The sequence below is a fragment of the Amblyomma mixtum genome, chromosome 8, assembly GCF_055824585.1.
Source record: "Amblyomma mixtum isolate Tamu chromosome 8, ASM5582458v1, whole genome shotgun sequence".
NCBI classification, from domain to species: domain Eukaryota; kingdom Metazoa; phylum Arthropoda; class Arachnida; order Ixodida; family Ixodidae; genus Amblyomma; species Amblyomma mixtum.
Genome location: NC_143019.1, coordinates 75002621 through 75019563, shown reverse-complemented (window position 1 = coordinate 75019563; position 16943 = coordinate 75002621). Strand labels below are relative to the sequence as shown.

The window sequence follows — 16943 nt, the reverse complement described above, 5'->3', positions numbered from 1 at the left end:
GTTTCGAGACGCATGAACTTTTCCGTTCAGAAGGATGGCAGAGCCGGCACACAGCATCTATGCGCTGACTTTCGCAACAAACCGTTTAGCTCCTTGTTTTCGACGGTGTTCCCCGGGGGCCTGCGTTAAAGTTCACGACTCTTGCCGCGTCTCGAGAGAAAGTCGAGGACAGATAGAGCGCTTTCGGAAGAACAATCGATATTCCCGTCTACCCGGGCGGCATTGGGAAAGCGCAGTTTTTCGTTGTGCAGTTTCTCGAAAACAGAAATAAAAAACGCTTGTCGTCCACTTTACTTCCAGTACTAACACTCTCGAAGACTTGAACCTGCAGGCGATTGAAAATTTATGGAAATTGTAATTTGACTTCAATCTAATTATGCAGAGTTATTTATAAGCGGAGGCTTTTGGATAAAATATACTTTGACAATAAAATGCTTCAGCTCGGATACAGAGAAGTTTTTAACAATTCATCTTGAATTAACGACAGACCACTGCATCAGTAGTAACAACAATGACTCCCCTTGTGACTTTTCAAGTGGTATTGATTGCAGTGAGTAAATTAATGTTTCCGATAAGAGCATTAAGAATGACGAGTTCTCAACCGTAAGTACTGGCAGTAATGCTGTGTTCCACACGGTTATGAAACGTAGAAGCACCGCGTTGTGGAATATGATGACTTCACTTACGAGTCGCTTGGAGCCAGCAACGTTGTAATCCGAAATAAAATGAACACTCACGTTTGCCTGATTTCACAATAATCATACTTTATATCTCAAGCCCACAACAGCCGTATTGAGCCGGGCGGCACTGGTAAATGCAGCCAGCACACATCAAATCGAAAACCAAGCAAGTGTTTAGACAGCACCGTTTATGTTCTTGACTGCAGCGAGTCAATAAATGTAGCCGACGTGAACCACTTGGATACAAAATGCGCTCAGTCAGAATGGTGCAATCGAAGTCCATTAGAGTGCTGCCATGCCCAGAGTAAGCGGTTCGCCAGAATAATGCGTGTCTCGCGCACTATGACAACATACGTCTTTCTATGCCAAGCGGGCACAACCTTCCATTGTGACTCCAAAAATGCCACGGTGAGAGAACATTTCATTCGACATTATCTAGCCATTCCGTTTTACCGTCGGCGGCCTCTCCATTTGGGCCTGCCAGGGGGCGTGATTGATAGGATGGCTTCGCGTTCCGTCAATCTTAAAGGATGAAGTAGAGTGGGAAAAAAAGTTCTGCGGAGGAAGCGTTGTGAAACGCGAGCGAACGTCCGGGGGCCGGCCAACCATCCAGGCCTGTTATTTGAAAGCTAGAGAGTGGCTTTGTGGCTGACAGGAGCGATAGACTTGGTCGGTCTAAGTTGAAGGATTGCCTGCAGAAGGGCAAGCTCTGGCATTTTGCGGGACAACATGTCCGACGTTGGTTGTTAGCTGCTGTTATACGCAGCTCCTCGGAGAAGATGGGAGCACTCTATGGCAAACGATTTGCCAGGAGCCATTACCGACATATTTGACGACTGCTTGCGGGTTTTGTTATTTGTTTCGCGACGCGATTGTTCACGACGCTCGTGCATAACTCATTACGTTACAAGTACGCGACAGCCGCGTATGTTTCTTTTTCTTCACAGAGCTCATGATGCATAGTTTTTTCTTTTTTGAAGCGGCGGTTTTCACCACATTCTATCAGCTATTAATGACCGTAGCCGTAAATCCAGGCTCTAAGAGAGAATAAAATCTTTATTCTAAATTCTAAAGAAAGATGTCTACTTGATAATTCCACTTTTGCAACATTCGATCAATATACGCATAAAGGACGCCATTATACAAAAGGAGCGGACAGGGCGGCCTCTAAATTTAGGTAATAGAGGAATACACAAAATTAACAGCAGGAAAAGAGGCCCCAATGTACCAGAAGACTTCTATCAACGATGATGAACACAGGAACAAAAGAGAGAGGACAATTGTTGAAGTGAATCGGCATAAACTTTCGCACATCAAGACTGCGGAAACACAGTACCGAGTCACTGAAACAAGTAATAAGGAGGAGGAAAACTTCTATTTGCCCTCAGGGATGAATACGTTTACCATATTACGTTTCCTTTCAGAGAGTCCGCCTACGGTATTAAAATGACTTTTCTATTCGGATCGGTCCATCCGGATACGCTCCTCGTAGATATAAAACGGGAGACAATCGAAATATCGAGCGGACGCCCCAGGAGAAAACCTCTATAGCTAGTCCTATTTCTAGAGCGCGAGATATTGTTATGCCAGCTCTACAGAGGACGTCGAAATGCGAAGAGCATTTTGACGTACGTACTCATGCCCTATTGCCTTTTCACTAAAAGGTTAAAAGCCGCCCTGAAAAGAATTGCAGTCAACTTTTCGTCCGCCAGCGCTGGTACCATCTCTCCGAGCCTAAAACCGATCAACTCATCGACTTATGTGCACAACACGTTCGGCCTGTCTCACAAATTTCAAGGGTAGTTTAGCGGTGCTTGTCGCATTTGGAACTAAACACCACGGTACTTTCGACAGCTTCATCAAGTAGTACTCCCATGGCCTACTTTTTGGAGTAGGTTTCGAGAACAATTTGTATGTCTTACTTTCGAAATGCAGACCACAACCTCAACATCGCTTCAAGTTACACGTGCTAAGCGCACAGGTGTGCCCAAAGAAATTAATGATTGTGTGGTTAAAACTTTTATTTTTTTTTTTACTAAAAGGAGAGCATAGCTAGGACATCCACCACAGGTATGGTATAACGGTATAACGCTCTTTTGTCGCATTTATCTAGCCCTTGTAGCTTGTAGTGGTATGACACATTTTCAGGAATGCGTCATACCAAGTCGCCCAGACTATCAGCTAGGTGTGCTTCGGCAGTCATGAAACACGATGTGCCAAAATTTAAATTTCTCCTTAAGAGCGGAGATGAAAAATACAGACGAATAAAAATTGACTGAGTGATTGCAACACACACTCTATTAAGAGCCCCTGTGCGCACATTGCTCGAGGCATCTGCGTGGGAATGTGGACCCACGGTGGCCCAGGTATATAGGTGCGGATTCGGTCGCCACCGACTGCAGTAAAGCTTGGTGCTGGGGCCATCTGCCATAAATCCCTCGAGCTTTGCCCAGAGCTGCAAACCTCTGGTCGGTTACCGGAAGAACCGAGTCGATCTTCGCAGCCGGGCGGATAGCAACAGGATGTTCTATGAGCTTCCTTAACGAAGCTCTGAATATTCATAGCATTCCTAGATGTTGTGAGCAGCGCTTGCTGTGCTTCGGCAGCAAGGCGAATCCCTTTGTCGGCAAATTTGTGAAAAAACTTGTGCCTTAATGGCGAAGTTAGTGCAGTGCTGGTAGTGGCGGACCTTGAAGAAAATGCTGCAATAGTAGCAAGAAGTTTATGCGAAAGATTATCGCTCAAAGGGCCACTCACTTAGAACGAGCCTCACAGATTCTTCTCATTTCAAGCAATAACTTGAAGCCTCTATGATTTCTTAAAATTTTACTCAGAGCACAGAAAAGATAGTTTTTTTTGTTTAAAAGGTGATGGCAGCAGCTCAAAGCAATAAGATGGAGCATGAGGACCGCTTGGCAGCGATAATTTGACCAATGATATCACTGCAATATTCGCAGATGTTACTGTAAAGGCGCCAATGCCTCCACAGCCACAGAGTCGTCGAAATTGGTTTTTACGTGTCAGGGATTCTTGGACAACAGTTTTAATTGAGGCAGCTGTGAAATATTGCAATCATCATCCGCCTGACTACGCCTACTGAAAGGCAAGGGTCTCTCATGTGCCTCTCCAATTTACCCTGTCCTTTGCGAGCCGCGACCCCCCTATCCCCGCCACTTATTCCGTTGCGTAGCAGAATCTTTCTTTAAAGTTTGTCCATCGCTCGCATCGAGCTGCAAAGACTGCCATAAAACCGAGCGGAAAACGACTTTGAAAGCAGTAAAAACGTTAATGGAAAAAAAAATGCAAGCCTGCCGAGTGGAGCCCTGCGGTGTATTGAATATTAGAGTAGAAGCTTACGATATATGAGAAAATAGCGTTACTAAACAATTTCCCACTGAAAATGTCCTTGTCCATAATTTCTGGGTATGCGCTTGGTAACCTTTGTACAAAATTTTAAATGTTCGCGCCGCAGTGAGATTTAAGCGGAAACACTCTACACTATAAGCAAAAAATGTGCACGTTTTAACGGTGCCATTCAATGCCGGTGTGTCTTTAAAACAAACTGCAATTCCTTCCTTGAAATAGAGGGCACTCGGAAGGAGCCATTACCGTCATTATTTTAAATTTTACCCACCCGTACTTCAAATGCAGTTCTGCTACTATTCTACTAACTCACTACTAAGGTTAATTATTTAGTATACTAGGGCTGATGTCTCCTTTCTGTTAGTCTGGGAGGGAGTAACGGTTATTTTTGTGTAGTAACGGTTGTTATGAAGCAGTTATAAAAAATATTGGCCAAGGGGTGCTTTAAGTCCTTTCTGGCAAAGGCAGTGGTTATTCTCTTAGGCCTCTTAGACTGGTTCTTTCTTTCACGACATTACCGAGTAGGCACTAAAGACAGTGCACTTTTTATCTTACGCAGTTCTGATTTTTTGATGTGTAAAGGGTACCGCATTGTTCTTTAGTAAGTGTGTCTTGAAAGTCTATGACAGTTAGTAGCACCTACCTACAATACACTGGACTAAAATAAGAAGAACCTGCCTCCAAGTATGTCATCGGAGCAGGAAAAAAGAAAACGGCGCCCGAGTTCAATTAATCCACATTGCTGGTAGCTCTTCTTCCGCTTGGCGGTGTTTACACAAGAGCAAAGAAACTTCTTTGTCAAAGGGCAGAAAGCAGGGAAAACTCGCTGTACAGCACTAAGCAGCGCAGCAAGGAACTACCCGTGTGATAGCGTCTAGCACATCCGGCCGCAAGAAATTGCTTCTGCCTCGAACTTCGATCGGCCCCGCGTCTCCCCTTTTATCTTTTCTGCTCCTTTCTTCCCGGCCTTTTAGAACCCCTGGCGCCACCTACAGTCTTCGCTCGGCACTCCGCTTCTTGGGCTCGCGGCTGCGACCCGCCGCCGGCAGTTCAGTTTCCCGGCAGCAAAGGAGAGCGACCGGGAATTTGCGCGGCGCTCGAGAGCGGCAGTACAGACTGGCAAGGCACAGCGGAGGGGCTGCGATTGCGAAGGGGCGTGTCTTGCGTTCGAGAGGGGGTCCCCAGCGTTGGCTCGGCGCGCCGGGAAAGTTGTACCGCAGTCGTCGCTTCTTTCATCGGAAGTTGTTGGGACGTTGCCGAAGGAAGTACGTTGGGTGTTTCGGGTGAAACTTCCTCCGGATTCCTTGTGCTTCGGAATGGGACAATTTCCGTTGGCTACCGCAAATGCCGCGCCACTAAGATAAATAGCGAAAGGATTTATCTTCGTCCAAATATTTTTTTTTTGCGCCAGACTTACTGTGAAACCGGTGTGTGTTTCGCTCTTGGTCCTGAAAACGTGGTGGCAGGAATTCGTAGTTTTTCTCTGTGTGTGCGTTCTTTTTCATCTCAACTGAAGACGCGAGTGACACCTGCTTACTCTCGACGCTGAGCAGTGAAAAATGGGCGTAACGGCCTTCCTCTGCTAGGCCGTGATTTCTCAAGCAGAAAGGGTGAGTACTGTCATGTTCCCTTGAATGGCAATGCAAACTGTTCTTTTTTGTCGCTTGAATTCCTATCGTAATGTGCATGCCTTATGTGGTGAAAACACCGAGATATGAGAGGTCCTGAATTATTTATGCCAATACGACGCCCTTTCTTAAACAGCGACGCGCTGTCTTACATAAGAGAGAGCTGGAGACTGTTGTTTAAGTTAGCGCTCTCCAAAACAGAATGTAAGTAAAGATATCCCATGCACGAGCCAGTAAAGTCGCTTTTTTGTCGGCACTATCTCTAGAGATCAGACAAAGAAATAAAGAAATAAGCAGCCTTGTAAATCTTAGCATTGTGAACTGCGAAGCAGGATCTCTACTGGAAAGAAAACAATATCATCGCGCGGTGAACAGCCACTGCCTTAGCATGTCCGTAGAAGTGTGGCTCTCCGAATTTCTCTTCGATGAAATGGGCAGAAAACTTGTCTGTCTTGAACAAATTTTTGTTTTGCGTACTTTTTTTAACTTAGAATTCTGTCGACCACCAAGTTAAGCTCTACCGTGGCTTCCGAGCATTTTATTTATTCATTTATTTAGTTATACTAGTACCGAACAGGTTCCGCACAAGTGTGAGAGGAAGGGTTAGAGTAACTTCAAAACATGAGATGGTATAAAGTGTAAAAGTAGAAAAATGAGCACTATTATACACATTGGACTGCACGAAGTTAGTCAAGAATGAGAGAAAAACGTCGCATACTGATACAAAAACGAACACTAAATAATAGTCAGCGGAACGGCGCGAATTCAACTTGCACATTGTGAACGCATTATGTGCTCTGTATCATGTCCGCATAAAGGTCGCCAATTCGTTTTTAAATATTAGTGGGCCTCGTACGATAGCAATGCACTCCGGAAGGCTATTCCAACGTTTTATAGCCCGTGGCAGAAGAGAATTAAATACGAGTGTTCAACTGAACACGTTGGAAGCTTAGATTGTTATGTACTCGACGTCAAGCGATCATTGGGTTTGTAAGTGGTAATGGTTACGGGTGATGGCTGTACATTAGTTTCTGAAGTAAGTAAAGCAGTGCGATATCCCTACATGTCTGTTAACTTGTTAGCGATAAAGGTAACACCATGTTCGTTACCCTGGAATAACGGTTGCAGCCGTAAGAAATAAAACGCGCTGCATGGTTCTGAATTGCTTCAAAGAATTGGATTAGATAAAACTGGTGTGGCGACAAGGCAGCAGTGGCATATTCTAGTTGAGGATGGACAAAAGTTTACGAATGTTTCATGCAAGTTTCGTAATGAGGCTGAGTTTCACCTCAGCCTCATTACGAAAAAATAAATAAATGAATAAATAAATAAATAATACTAACTCTACCACGGCGACGAATAATTCGAGGGCTGGAAATACGTCGTAGCGAGCGCTAACCGTTGACAGCTCATTGCCACGTTACAGCTTGGTGGCTTGAATGTAATTAGTCAATCCACTCAGCGTCAGGCACATTTCGATCCGGGTTAAATGCAAAAAAGATCGTGTACTGAGCGATGTTAATGCCGGTATACTCGAGGTAGTTGAAATTATTCCGCTGGGATCCCCACAGGCGTCCTTCATACTTCACGAAGAGTTTCGGGAAGCTAAATGCCACAGGTGTTAAAAAGTGATGTTCAAGTTGACTCTTCATACTCGTGACTCTTCATACTCGTGGATATTTGTTTTTTTGGCACCGCATCAAGACCAGACTCAACATACTAGCAATGTACGCAGTAGAGATATTGGTGGCACCTACTGCATTCATAGCGGTGATTTCAAACTAACGGCTACTTACTTCGTATCCACAAAAACGTATCCACTTCGTGCCTTCCACGTCAGGTAGATGAGCATTGTACGTCGCCTAATCCTAATTATTTCACACCAGAGCTAATGATGTCTTGGTCAGAAAAAACTACCTGAATCAGCTGACACTCTACGTTACTTGTCAACAGCTGCATCATTGTACTCGCTGCGGGGTCCCACAGCTCATTTTCGGTAAGGTGGGTTTATTGGTTCGATTTATTAGTATTTAACATCCCAAAGCGACTTAGACTATGAGGGACGCCGTAGTGGAAGGTTCCGGAAATTTCGACCACCTGGGGTTCTTTAACGTGCTCTGACATCGCACAGTACACGGGCCTCTAGAATTTCGCCTCCATCAAAATTCGGCCGCCGCGGTCGGGATCTAACCCACGTCTTTCGAGGTAAGGAGCGGCGAGACAAAGGATTAGTCTTATGCCCCATTTATTTCTCCAAGGTAGAATTTGAAAATGCCGTCCAGATGGGCGCAGGGCCTATATAGGGGAGAAGGTTGAACTCCTCTAGCTGACGTGTAAATGAACGTCGTGCCAATGGGACCGGGTAATACGCTCACCCCTTTTTACGATTCTTGAATAATTATTCAAGCCAGTGACGACGACGACACTTTACCGTTCGTTTTGATTATCCGTAATTCTACCTAAAATTACCAATATGCACTACGCATGTGATTTAAATTCTGCTTATGGAACATGCAGCTTCTGCCAAAGTACTCCAGGAAAAATTATTTCCTTTTCGGGTACATAGCGGGACATATGAGGTATCCTTGAAGATCTAAATTTCCCTCAAGCTAAACAAAACCTGTCCACAAATTTTGCAACCTGTTGGGTTTATGTGGTATATTAAGGTCTCCTGTAGAAGTCTGAAATGAAATCAATGTGGCTTAATGGATTCTGACTAAGGCTTTATGTATTGTTCGCTGTGGGCAAAGGACGAAAGTAATGCTGGACTTCTGACGCAGGAGCTATTTTTGTACACTTTTGCGTTGCGAGGATGTAGACCCTTACCCGTAGAAGCCGCAGAGAGAGGGACAGACAGCTTTAATGTGCTGAAAAATAAGAAAGGTAGCCACGTAAACATGCCTCTTGCAGCCAGAGCAGTGGCTCAGCGGTTGTAGTGCTCCGCTGGCGAATCTTTCAGAAACAGCTTCCATCACGGCCGCGGCGGTCGCATTTCAGTGGAGGCGAAATGCTAAAGGTCCTTGTATGTGCGATGTCAGTGCGCGTTCTAGTACCCCAGGAGATCGAAATTTCTTCTTAGCACTCCACTAATGCATCCCAAATAGCCCGAGTTGCATTGGGTCGTTAAGCCCCATCAAATCTTAAATCATGCCTCTTTCCTGATATTTGATGCCACTGATAAGAAAAGGAGGAAAACGATAAGATATCATGCGATACTGTCGAGTATATCGAACTGCACTCGCACTGCCTAAAATGTTGAAAATTTTAGCAGCAAGATACCACACACGAGGCAGCATAGCGCAGAGGGCCTTCATAAATGCTTGAAAGACAAGCCCATGTTTACGAATGAAATAGTCAACATTACGGAGGCAGCATTCACCTTGAGGCACTTCAACAGCGCATGGCGATTGTATTCCCTTTTTAGTGATGGGGGAAGTATATTCAAAATGGCAGGCTTAATTATATTTTTTTAACGTTGAACACTTTATTAGGTCTGACGTTTATTTCAGAACTACCCTGCTCTGTTACGTTCTCTGCTGTGTTCTCTATTACGTGCTCTGTTACGCAAGTAATGCCGTTCGCAACTTCCGCGCACTGTGAATCCTTTATGTCAGCAGTTCAGTTTAAGACCGGATACGAAGGCCTGCCTGCGGTATTGAACAAATAATGTAAAATAAATATGCGGCAGGAGCAAAAGAACAGACATAAAAAGACCTCGTATCGCGAATGAATATCACTGAATGCATAGGAAGCACGAAGAAGATTAATAAAAAGTTGTGCGTTAATGAAGCTGCCAGCGCATGTGCACCGAATATGAGAAATTCTCAGTCCGTCCTCTGTATTCACGAGCTGTATTCACATATGTGGACGCACCCTGAACGCTAGCCAAATGTACTCTCTATAAATAAGTGAGCAGTAAAAATACGAAACATTTGGACAATCTTTCATAGAACCATTCCAAGCAATTCATATTAAATTAATCCCGAAGATTCTTTTGTTTTTACAATAGAGAGCTCAGTAGTAGTAGTAGTAGAAGACCTTTCGACCGCCTGTCGACCGCCTGGGCGACCACAAGTCGCTGTTCTTCCTCCCCTTCAGCGCCAAGCCAGTCGAGCCAGGTGGTGATGGATAAAGAAGGTGGGGGGTAGGAACCCGACTGCTGAGCAGCCGGGCAATAGAAGAGGCAATGGGCAAGGTCCGCATCGATGCAGGGGCAGTTGGGACAAGAAGGGTCCGATCGATAGCGATAGAGAAAGAGGGGAGACGGGGTGATGACTGCATTCATTCGTACGTGCCGAAGAAGACGAGCCTCCGGCACTGTGAGTGATGGATGAGGGGGAGGGTAAAGGCGTTTGTCGAGGCGGAGCTCGAGGTAGACCCCTTTTATGGCGCGGCGAAGGGTGAGTCTCCCACCGTCCTCCGAGGGCTTGGGCCAGGGGATCAACGGTGCCCGGAAAAGTGTGTCACGGGCGAGCTGAACAGCCAGCTCATTGCCGTCAATCCCTGAATGCCCAGGGACCCAGCGGAGGAAAACGATGGAAGGCTGCAAAGCGGAGACCGCTCGTTCGACCTCCTGCTGAAGAGAAGGGGTTAGGGTGCGTTTCTGTATGTGGTGTATAGTGGCTTGTTAGTCTGAATAGACTGTGTACTCTTGAAGAGAGGGAAGGAAGGCAAATGACTGGAGGGCATGCGCAATGGCGAGGACCTCGAGGGACATTGCATCCGGAGGGCGTAGAAACGGCCCGCTGGTGTGAGTTTCAGGAGCGGGGAGGTGGGGGTGGTATAGGGCGTAGCTGCAGGAACCTCGAGGAGCCACGAAGGAGGCATCCGTGTAAGCTACACCCTGGGTATCAAAGAGAGGGGAATGGTGCTGTGCGGCTGCATGACGACGGCCGGCGTGCAGAACGGGGGACATATTGGACGGAAGGGGAGGATCCGAAGATTGGGAGCCGGGGTGGGAATAGGAAAGGTAAACGGGGCGCAGGGAACGGGCGAGATTTCCGCTTGAGTCAGTAACCACTGACCCTGACGGGTAAGGGAAAGCCGGGCAAGCTGCGAGCCGTGATGGAGAGAGAGCAGAGAACAGAGAGGATGAAAGAGGCCTGTTGCAAACATCTTTGCAGTAGAGGTAGTGATAGGGAGGTTGAGAGCTGCCTTGTAGAGGCCCACAAGGGCAGTCTCAAGAGCGTTAAGTTGAGTCAGATTGAAGGAAACGTAGGGTGCAAAGTACAAGACCTTGTTGAGGGCCAGCGCGTGGGCAACTCGGCACGCATGAGCCACGTGGAGACGTGAGCGCCGAGTGACCACGCGCCGCAGGAGGTGAGTTACGGAGTGGCAGGTGGTGACAGCGTGGTGGAGGGCTTGCACGTTCTTGGCTGCATGCAAAGGAAAGCCAAGAACTTTGCACTGCGTGACGACAGGAATGGAAGAGCCAGGAAGGTGGAGAGAGACGAAGTGGTTGTGTGAGCGCTGGTATGAGGAATAGTTGAGAAGAAGGAGCTCGGATTTTTCAGGAGCAGGAGAGAGGCCAGCAGTGGTGAGACAGGAGTCGATGAGATTTAGGCCACGTTGCAGGGTGTCCTGTACGTGACCGGGAGAGCTAGACGAACACCAGACAGTGATGTCATCGGCGTAAAATATATGATGTAGGTCGGGAATTTCTGCTAGCTGGGACGCGAGAGGGGCCATAGGAAGATTGAAAAGGGTAGGAGAGAGAACAGCAACTTGAGGAGTGCCTCGGGTGAGGTTGTGGGGGTCGGACAAATAGGTGTCGACTCGAAAGCGAGCGACACGTTTAGAGAGGAATGAGCGGATATAACAGTACATACGGGAGCCACAGTCTAGGGAGGCGAGTTGGGAAAGGATGTGGTCGTGGCAAGCACCGTCGAAGGCCTTGCGAACATCGACGATCACAAGTGCGTGAATTTGAGTGGGGGTACGTGACAGAAACGTGTGCTGGAGAACCAGAAACATGTCCTGTGCACAGACGCGGCGTCGGAAGCCGATGAGAGAATGAGGGAAGAACTCTCTCGTCTGGAGAAAATTAGAAAGCGAGTCAGGGCCATTCGCTCAAGGGTCTTACCAACACATGATGTCAGGGAGATTGGGCGGAGGTTAGAGAGAGAGGGAGGCTTGCCCGGCTTTGGAATCTTAGAAATGAGGGATGAGGTCCTGGAGCTTGGCAGTCAGCCGCTGTCCCATGCCTCATTGTAGGTTTTAAGGAGGAATTCTTTGGCGCAGTCAGGAAGGTTACGAAGTGTGGTGTATGTAATGGCATCCTCACCGGGAGCCGAGCGTGTAGCATTAGCAGCCAGAGCCGATTCAAGCTCCCGGAGAGTGAAGGATTGGTCCAGATCGGGGTTAGGTCCACTGAAGTACACCGGGTAGGAGGGTGCCAGTGAGACGGCTACTGTACTCACGTCCAGTAGCCGTCGTGTTCGCTCTTGTAGTGATGCGCGACGTCCAGTCGTCGTAGGATTTAATGGAGTCAGAGGCGAGATTAGCGCGGAAAGAGTGCAGAGCTCAGTAAAATGCCTAATATATACCTAATATATACCGCTTTCAATGAGCGCAGCTTTTCACGCGGTAAAAACTGAAAAAAAAGCAAAATATAGCTACGGAGGACCCGGAGAGCGCTGACACTATGTTAACGCATGAAGGTCCGACGAAATTCTGTACTGAATCCTCTCAGAAGCTGGACAGTTTTGCGGCGAAAGGAACACCACGCTAGTCGCCGAGCCATTTCGCGGAGTTCTGGAAAGGCCAAGCTGGGCATGCGCAAGGAGCGGGTGACGTCACACGGCGCACAGCTGGCGCGCCGGGGCCGCCGCCGGAGCCGCCCTCCATCGCCTCGCCGACAGTCTCCCTCTTTCTCGCACTCTCCCTCTCTGATGCGCAGTAGCGATTGCGCATCGCCATGTGCGTGGTTTGTGGTGTATATAAAATTGGCCGTGGCTTAGCTCTCCTATGCCAGGATATACGTAGTGCGAGGTGAGGGCAAGGTGTCCACATCTCGGTGGACACCTGAACCAGACGGAAGGCGCGTAACAGCCCTCTCGGAACAGTGGACACCTCAACCATGCTTCAAGCTAAGTGGCGGTAGTGACAGGTGTGCACTGCATGCGTTGGCATTGACAGCGTTGTGCCAGAAACGCGACGCTGAAGCCATAGGCCGTCGGCGTTCGTGTGTGCATTGGCGTTGGCTGTTGACCACGTTTTAAACTCCGATCATTCTAAGGAAAGGAAGTGCGCATAATGGCTTCCTGGGTCAGTGGACTCCCGAATCGCGCTTATAGGTACGTCGGGTGATGAAAGAGATGTGAGCTGCAGGCATTGACAAGGTTGTGCCATGAACGCGGCACTGAAGACATAGACCGTCGGCGTTCTTTGTGTTCCTTGCCGTTGGCGTTGGCAACGTTTTACACTCCGATCATTTTAAGGAAAGCAAGGCGAGCGAGCGCGACGAGGCACGCCAGCTATGCGTAGTGACGTCAGTTACTCTTCGCGCATGCGCAGTATGGCCGTGCAAGACCGTGCAAAACGGCAAGGCTGTGGCCAAGTAGCTCACGCAACAAAAAATTCAGGGGGCACTTTGACTGTCTAAAGTGCGTAGAGGCGAAAGCGTTTTCCGCACCACTTCGCCTGCTTCTGTGGCGCTGGTGGCGTTACATGTAATTGAGTACTAATTACTAAGTGATGACAAATCACTAATTAATGGTTAATTACTGATTAGTGCCTGAATACTAATTATCTGGTAATTAATGACGCTTAAGCTTCGCCTATAGGAGTGGAACGCGACAGCGTGTTGTAGCACTGCCAGGGAGTCCACGGAACGCCACCACCCGTTCGGCGCGATGCCTTGCCGTTTGAACGCAATGCTTTTTGAGGAAAGGAAATGGCGCAGTAATTCTCTGTCATCTCGGTGGACACCTGAACCGCACCGTAGAGGAAGGGAGGAAGTGGGAGTGAAAGAAGAAAGACACAAGATAGCCCGTAATGAAGAAAATGAAAATTGTATTTGAGGAAAGGAAATTACGCAGTAACTGTCTCGCATATCTCGGTGGAAACCCGTCAAAATTCAGGGGGGGGGGGTGCACTTTTTTTACCTAAAGAGCGGTCACTGATGTGTGGTTAAGAAGGGAATATACGGCTCTGGTTAAGATGTTACGCTTCGCCTCTAAGAGCGGAACGCGACAGCGTCTTGCAACGCTGCCAGGGAGTCCATAGAACGCCATCGCCCATTCGGTTCTACGCCTCGCTCGTCGGTAAATTGGTTTTTGAGGAAAGGAAATGTATCTCTCTCTCTCTCTCTCTCTCTCTCTCTCTCTCTCTCTCTCTCTCTCTCTCTCTCTCTCTCTCTCTCTCTCTCTCATATCTCGGTGGACACCTAAACCTCGCCGGAAGGAAAGAGAGGAGGATGGCAGTGAGCGAAGACACCGTATTCACTAGACGCGCCTTTGTTCATTCCAAACCATCGAGCTGGCATGGCGGAGTGCATAGCATGCTCGTCTCGCACTCCGAAGACCGGGGTTCGATTCCCGAGCTCGACCAATTTCCTACTCGGTTTTATTTATTTATATGGCCTGACTAGAAAAGTTAATTAGGCTAATTGGGTAATTAAGCAATTAACTAAGCTCAGTCCCACTTACTTGGAGCATCACTATATGATCCCTTCAATTGGTTGCATGGTTACTAGATTGATTGTAAAACATTTTATTCGCCGGGAAGAGCTTGGCAAGAGGTCGCGTTAAGTGGTCGAGAGTACATAGCCCTCGACGACTTTGTCAGCCCACTCCACCGCCAAAACTTGCGTTCTGGGGTCAGAGCTAGCCAGCACTGTCTCCCACCGCTCGAGAGAAGGAGCTGTAACTAGATCACCCGGAGGTGGCTCTATTTTGCAGTCCCACAGGATGTGATCGTAGGTAGCACGGTGGCCACAGTGTTTGCAGTTTGGGTTGTAAAGATCTGGATAAATGTGCGCGAGGAGTTATGGGGTGCGTATCGATCTCGTCTGTAGACGACGCCACGTAACCTCTTGTTCTTTAGTAAGTCTTTTGTCTGGAGGGGGGAAAATTCTCCTCTCTAGTTTAAAATGATTGGTGAGATCATGATATGTGATCATGGAGTCCTTCGTGAAATTCAGGGAGCCAGACTCATCCACTGCCCGGTCGACGAAACCTCGGGCTTTATTGTGGGCTGCCTCGTTCCCCGGATTCCCCGAATGGGCTGGGACCCATATCAATTCGGAATAATTTGGTGAGAATTTGGTTGCGTTAAGGATTCTAAGGGAGGTGTTTGTAATTCGCCCTTTAGCGAAATTATTGATGCCCATTTTGGAATCGCTGAAGATGATGCTCCCTTGGGTATGCGCTAGGGCGAGGGCTATAGCCGCCTCTTCTGCCGTTTCAGAGGATTTCGTTTTGATTGTCGCCGAGACGATGTGGTCACCATTCTCGTTCACAACCACAATTGCAAAGGCATTGGTATTTTTGTATTCTGCCGCATCTACATAAAGTGTTCCAGCGCACTGTCTGTATTTGTTATGTAAGGCTTTGGCTCTTGCTTGTCTTCTACCCTCATGGTGTAAGGGGTGCATGTTTTTGGGGAGTGGTTTGATTAGTAGGGCCGTCCTATAGTCGCGGGGTAAATCTACTTTAGCATCGTTATTCGTAGGTTGAAAGTTAATTCCGAGCCTGGTAAGAATACTCCTGCCAGTTCTGGAATTGGCTAATCGCGCTGTTTGAGCCATTAAATGGGCTTCTTTCAGTTCATTGTAGGTGTTATGTATTCCTAACCTCATAAGCCTTTCAGTTGAGGCATTTAGTGGGAGTCCTAACGCAGCCTTATAGGCCTGCCGTATCATACTATCCAATTTGTCCTTTTCTGCTTTCGAAAATTTGAGATAAGGGGTGGCATAGAGTATCCTGCTTAGCGCAAAGGCCTGCACTAGTCGGCATAAATCTCTTTCCCTCACCCCTTGTCTGCGGTTAGCTATGCGGCGGATTAATCGCGCCGTCGCTTCTACCGTGCGTTTTAGCTTAGTGAGTGTGTCAGTATTCTTTCCATTTGTTTGTAAATACAACCCCAGTATCCTCATGGTCTGTACCTCTTTGACAGATCGTCCATTAACATAGACGTTTATTTGCGGGGGGGATGTCGTGGTACGCCTACCTCTTTGTTTACGACGGATCACGAAGAGTTCAGATTTTTGCTCAGAACAAGTGAGGCCGGATTCCCATGCGCATGCCTCAATGATGTCCACTGCTGCTTGGAGTGTGTCTTCTATGTAGCCTTCGCATCCTTTGGTTACCCAAAGTGTGATGTCATCTGCATAGAACGTGTGATGTAGGTCTGGTATTTGTGCCAGTTTGGGGGGAATTTTGATGAGGGAGAGGTTAAAAAGGAAAGGGGACAGGACGGAGCCCTGTGGCGTTCCTTTACTTCCTAGTGTGATTGGGGCAGACTCTATTGTTCCGACCGTTATCACTGCTGTTCTGTTAGTGAGGAAGGATCGGATGTAGTTGTACGTCCTTTCTCCGGGGTTGATTTCTGACAAGTTTGTCAAAATGGCTTTGTGGGTGACGTTGTCGAAAGCTTTAACAAGGTCTAAACCCAATATTGCTTTCGTTCCTGTTCCCTCGTCAGCTTCAATTATGTCCTTGTTAAGCTGCAAGAGTATGTCCTGGGTAGATAGTTGGGCCCTGAATCCTAACATTGTTTCAGGTAGGAGGTTCATGTCCTCCGCATAGTTTTGGAGCCTATTGAGGATGACATGCTCCATGAGTTTGCCTAGGCATGATGTTAATGAAATTGGGCGTAGATTCTCAGTGCTGAGTTTCTTACCCGCTTTAGGAATAAAAGTGATTTTCGCGTGTTTCCACTCTGGTGGTATGTTTCCTGCATGCCAGTATTTGTTCATAAGGTCTGTAACCGCCGCGATCGACGTTGCGTCTAAGTTCCTGAGAGTCTTATTTGTTACTTTGTCTGGTCCTGCCGCAGATGTTGTCCGCAGTTTTCCAATTGCGTACCAGACCTCTGCGTCTGTGATGTCTGCGTCTAAATTTGGATTAGGAGTCCCCCGGTAGTCTGGTTGAGTGGTACCATCATCCGTGTTTAGATAACGTTCTGCTAGCTCTTTGATTAGGTCTTCAGGTGTACCCTCATATTTATGTATGAGTCTGTACAGTTGACTTTGTTGCACGGGACGTGTTTGTTCTGGGTCGAGCAGGTGTCTTAGAAGATGCCATGTCTTCTTATTTCCGAGCTGCCCATT

The 16943-nt window shown here is 47.5% G+C and overlaps 1 protein-coding gene across 1 annotated transcript in view; it reads left to right on the top strand.

Moving 5' to 3' along the window:
- The first annotated feature begins 5073 nt into the window (after positions 1 to 5073).
- The window catches only part of LOC149333041 (uncharacterized), a 43973-nt gene continuing 32103 nt past the window's right edge, over positions 5074 to 16943 (top strand). Inside the window, exon 1 of the mRNA XM_089555966.1 lies at positions 5074 to 5653. The gene's annotated coding sequence lies outside the window, so the exon portion shown is untranslated. The remainder of the gene's footprint in view (positions 5654 to 16943) is intronic.